At 42.4% G+C, this 5,515-nt stretch overlaps 1 protein-coding gene and 1 pseudogene across 9 annotated transcripts in view; one reads left to right on the top strand and one right to left on the bottom strand.

The window, feature by feature from the left end:
- Positions 1-5,515, top strand: part of Ppp6r3 (protein phosphatase 6 regulatory subunit 3) — a 136,310-nt gene that overhangs the window by 3,793 nt on the left and 127,002 nt on the right. The gene's annotated exons all lie outside the window — the stretch shown is intronic.
- The window catches only part of LOC102000247, a 10,614-nt pseudogene that overhangs the window by 3,727 nt on the left and 1,372 nt on the right, over positions 1-5,515 (bottom strand).

The raw sequence follows: 5,515 nt of genomic DNA, 5'->3' as shown, positions 1-5,515 counted from the left end.
TGTCCTGGAACTAGCTCTGTAGACCAGGCTGGTCTCGAACTCACAGAGATCATCCGCCTGCCTCTGCCTCCCGAGTGCTGGGATTAAAGGCGTGCGCCATCATCGCCCGACACTTGGAATATTTTTAAACCATGGATGTTAGACTTCACCTTTGTAAATTTGTGGTAGAAGTTGAGACTTTGTTTATTTTCTCGAGAGAGTTTCTCTGTGTAGCTGTGGCTGTCCTGGAACTCTCTGTAGACCAGGCTGGCCTTGAACTCACAGATATTCGCCTACTTCTGCCTCCCAAGTACTGTGATTAAAGATGTGCACCATCGCTGCCAGCGTGAGGCTTAGTTTTTTAAAAAAATATTACATATGTGTGAGTTTGCAAGTGTGTAATTGTAGGTGCACATATACTGCAGCACATGAGTGCCTGAGGACAGCTTGTGCAAGTCAGTTCTTCCCTTCTACTGTTTGGGTCCCAGGGATGAAACTCAGGTCAGCAGGCTTTGGAAAGCACCCTTTACCACTGAGGCATCTTGCAGGCACGAGAATGTACTTTCATAGACCTTCCTAGACAATACTGGAGTGCCACTGCCTTTTAGAACCTACACTGTTGTGGAGTGGAGATTCACGGGCTGAGTTCCAGGACTTTTGTGGGTTGGGAGCTGTGTCTGCAGTACCTGGATCCTGCCTTCCAGGTTATTTAGTGGCAGGAAGACAAGGTGTGTAGCATGTCAGATGCCTGAAGTTTTAGCTTTAAAATTATATATTTTGCAAATACAACTTTGAAAGTTTCCCCCTTTATCTCACGAAGATACATTGTAATATTGAGCTTAAAATTTAGCAAGTTAGCCGGTGGGTGGTGGCGTACACCTTTAATCCCAGCACTTGGGAGGCAGAGGCAGGCGGATCTCTGTGAGTTCGAGGCCAGCCTGGTCTACAAGAGCTAGTGCCAGGACAGGCTCCAAAGTTACAGAGAAACCCAGTCTCGAAAAACCAAAAAAAAAAACAAAAAACAAAAAACAAAAAAAACTTAGCAAGTTAGTTTTTCCCCAATGCCAAATAACATACCATTCTTGAGTTTATTTTTTTTAAAAAATCTTTTGCCGACATCTTGTGATCAGCTGTCAGTTTTGTTTTTAGATCTCTAACCCTACCCCCTCTTTTTAAAATGAAAACCTTTCCCTAGAGTTGTTAAACCGGGATCAGTTTACTCAGTTCTGTCTCTTGAGGGTGGAGGGGAGGGAACATATGGTATGTTCTGCTTTTAGCACCCATACCCAGTTGTAAAGGAGTTGTCTGTGTCCTGGACTCTGATGCAGGTGGAGAAATGTCTTTCTTCCTGGAGATATGTGGTGTGGCAGTAGAGGGAGGTACTTAAAGTTGGTATGATGTGACTGGTTAAAGTGAGGAGTGTTAGGAAAACTATAAATTCAGCACTAACTGGTACTCTTGGCACATATTATAAGACAGGAGGCATGGAGATGGTTTCTGACTTCTATCCTGAATCTGAGCCTGTGGTTGTGTTGAGAACTTCAGTCAACCCACCCACAACTCTTAACAACCACTTACTGTTCCCATCATTTATTACCCCCTCCTTGTTTAGAGACGGGGTCTTGCCATGTAGCCCAGGCTAGCATTGAACTTGACATCCTTCTGTCCCTGCCTTTCAAGTGCTGAGATTATAGTTGTAAGCTACCATGCCCACCTTAATCTACTTCTAATCTTCCTAAATAATTTTTAGATTCTTTTTATTTTATGTATGAGTATTTGCCTGCATGTATGTATTATGTGCATGCTGTGCCCACAGAGGACATTGGATCCCTTAGAACTGCAGTTGATTGGGCTGGAGAGATGGCTCAATGGTTAAGAGCTTTGCCTGCTCTTCCAAAGGTCCTGAGTTAAATTCCCAGCAACCCAGAACTGCAGTTACAGACATTTGTGAGCAACTGTGTGTGTGTTGAGAACTAAACCCAGGTCATCTACAAGAGTAGTAAGTGCTTTGTACCAGTGAGCCATCTCTCCAGCCCTCAGCACCTCTCCCCTCCTCCCCCCGGAGGTTTTGATCAGCAGGTGTACTAATTGAATCTCCTTTGTTGGAAATGTATTAGAGATTCAGATTCATTGATGAACAGCCCTTAAGGATCTGCAGTCTAGAGCTTACAATTACAAAGACAGTTAACAAAGCTTGTTAGTATTATATATTCAGCCCTCTGTATCCTTGGGCTCCACATCTGTGGGTTCACACAGCATGGATTAAGTGTATTAAATTCCAGAAAGTTTTTAAAAGCAAAATTTGAATTTGCCATAGGTATGGAGCACTTCACTGAGTCCCTCTAATAAATGTGAATGTAGATATGCTCTGCTGTGGCCACTTAGAGATCTTCAGTGTCTGCCACTTCAATGCTCTGAGTGCTGCTTGTAGTGGCTTGTGTCCTAGCTTTTGGATGCATTTGTATTGAACATGTGGAAGACGTCATTTTCCCCTCCATTCCCTGAATAATACAGTATAACATCTGTTACGTAGTATCATATTGTATTGATTTTAAGGATGCAGAAAGTAGCCCAGCAGTGTATTCTGACATTAGTGAGGTATGGCCAGATAAGGTCTAAGTCGAAGCCTCAGGGAAAAGGGCTGGTATTGGTTGACTGACTTTTACTTGTTTGAACTTTGGTTGCCAGATGTCTTGTAAATAAACAAATAAACAGGACCTGGTATATAGTTTTGTAACCCAACTACTTGGGGAGGTTGAGGTAGGATAGCAAGTTCAAAGCCTGCTGGGCAGTTTACCAAGACTTTCTAGTGGCTCAGTGGTTTAGAGCACTGGCTGCTCTTGCAGAAGACCTGGGTTTGGTTTGTAGCATCCACAATTGCCTTTAACTCCAGTTGAGGTTCTGATGTCCTCTTTTGATTTCCACAGGCCCCCGCACACATGTGGTATACAAGCATACATATGCTCATGCACATATACACATAAATATTTTAAAAGGACTTAGCTAGCATGCTTTTGGCCCTAGGTTTGAATCCCCACTGCTACCAAGAAAAAAATAAAAATGGTTGCATTTTTGTTTTTCAAGATGTTACTTTGACTGGTCTTCTTGATTTGGGTGTTTTAAAAAGGTCCTTCCATGCTGGTGAAGAGCTGTGTGTTAACAAGATGGATACTTAGTGCTTGAGTCACTCAGCTCCCTGCTTCCAGACCTATCAAGTCTTCCCCCAGATTCTGTATGTTGTTTTTTACCTTCCCCTGTCTTTCCTGTCTGTTTTGCCCTTCCCCCCTTTTATGCAGTGCCTTGTGCTGTGACCCAGGTTAGCCTTTAAGTTGAGATAAAGTTAAAGTCTCCTGCCTCAGCTTGCCAAATTCCTGTAGGTTCTTGCTTAACACCTTAAGCACAGACCTTGTAATGGGTGGTGCTGGAAGTATGGGGACTTCGACTGAGGAGTGATCTGGTGAGGTGGCTTAATGGTAAAGTGCTTGCTGATAAGCTGCACCGAGTTTGCTCTTCAGGACTCATAGTGGAAGGAGAAAACAAACTTCAGCAAGTTGTCCTTTTATCTCCAAACACATGCCTTGGCCCCTTGCTGTCCCTCTCCTTACACAACAAAGAAAATGTAATATGAAGGTTTTTTTTTTTTTAGCTTTGGTTTGCCTTTTTTTGTTGTTTAAAATATTTTTTTTTTTTTTTTTTTGCGGGAGGCAGAAAAGACAGGATTTTTCTGTGTGGCTCTGGCACTCATTCTGTAGACCAAGTTGGCCTCAAAGTTTAAATACTTTCATTGATCTAAAATAATTGCAAAAAACTAGACTATGTAGCAATTTTACCTAAGCTTAGTATACTTTTTTCCCTTTATTTTTTTTTTGACAGGGTAGGGGTTTTCTGTATAGCTTTGGAGCCTGTCCTGGAATTCTCTTTGTAGACCATGCTGGCCTCGAATTCCACCGAGATCAGCCTGCCGCTGCCTCCTGAGTGCTGGGATTAGAAGTGTGTGCTATGGCAGCTTAATGCATTTTTTTTTTTTCAAGACAGGGTTTCTCTGTGGTTTTGGAGCCTGTCCTGGAACTAGCTCTTGTAGACCAATTTGGTCTCGAACTCACAGAGATCCGCCTGCCTCTGCCTCCCGAGTGCTGGGATTAAAGGCATGCGCCACTTTTTAACTCCAGTGCAAATGCCAGATAGTTCATCATTATACCATTGCTCTTTCTATGAACTTTATGAACCTCACCTCATCTTTGAATTTTGGCTCTTCTGAACTTTTCCCTATTTACTCTGGGATTTCTGTCAGTTTTCTTTTCTCCTAGGTCTAAGTCCCCCATTTTTAGTAATCTGGTAGGTAATGGCTCTCTTTGCATTTTGATCTTTGAGATCCTTTTCTTCAGCACTGCTTTCTTCTCTTCAATTTTTGTCTGTCTTTCATTTCCTTATAGTATTAGTGCAACTTCATCAGAATCCGGATCATCAGACAGATTAGCAGCATTAGTAGAAGTTTGTGAAATAGACTTTGATTTGGTTTTGGTTATTTTTGCTTTGGATTCAGTTCTTTGTTTACAACAGCATCCTTAACTGAGTAAGTGACAGATTTCAGAGGACAGTTTCCACAAGTGTCAGCTTGATCACAACTGATAGGTTGTTGATCAGATTTCTGTAGGTAACAAGCCTTCCTGTGACAAGATGCCCACATGTTCTCCTGGCTTTCAAGATCAAATAAAAACTGATGTCAGAGCAGTAGATTTGGAGGTTATCCTTAGTCATCAGGTATCAGCTTCCTTTTCTAGGTGGAATGAGCCCTTTCTCCACAACTGTTAACAGTGACTCTAATGTAGCCATCACTTTTGCCAACTTGACTTTTGGATCTTTTTGTCAGTTTCAAGAGCTCTAGTACTTCTTTTCTCAACGTTTTTAGCCTCTCTTTCTCTGAGACTTTAGTCATGTCCTTTATGACCAGGGTCTTAGCTTCATCTACCTGGGGTACCAGTTTTGCAAAGGCCTCCCCAACCAAGTAACTCCAAAATCATCCTTTTGCAGGACTTGGGCCACACACCACTGAATTACCTTCCTTTCTTTCCTCTTCCTCAACTTGTGCTGACTCTGATGGCCTCAGGATTTGGAGCCATAGTCTGGAAAATGTGGAATGCTTCACAGGGTCTAGAACGGTTACTCTATTGTTCCAGTTTTGATATATGTGCTGCCAAAACAAGCACCTTTGGTTAGTTTTTAAGAAAGTCCTTTCCCCTTTACTGGAAAGGGAGATATTTACCAGTTAGAACAATGATCAATTTATTTCAGGTTTGAGAGATTAGAGACTGACATCTGGATACTAGTTGGAGTGGCAGTTAAGAGGGCAAATTGGGTAAGCACATAGAGGCTTCTACTTTTATGTCCAACTGGGACATCTGTACATCATGAGCTTGGCAGAGCCTGATTTGCCCCAACAGAGGCTTTTGATTACTTACACCTTACAGCTAGTTGGTGTGGACTTGGAGTGCTTAGTGCACTTGGTCTTGGCCAGAAAGCCAAGCAGCAATTAGGT

The sequence above is a fragment of the Microtus ochrogaster genome, chromosome 8 (assembly GCF_000317375.1).
Source record: "Microtus ochrogaster isolate Prairie Vole_2 chromosome 8, MicOch1.0, whole genome shotgun sequence".
Taxonomy (NCBI): Eukaryota; Metazoa; Chordata; class Mammalia; order Rodentia; family Cricetidae; genus Microtus; species Microtus ochrogaster.
This window is presented reverse-complemented; position numbering and strand designations above follow the sequence as displayed.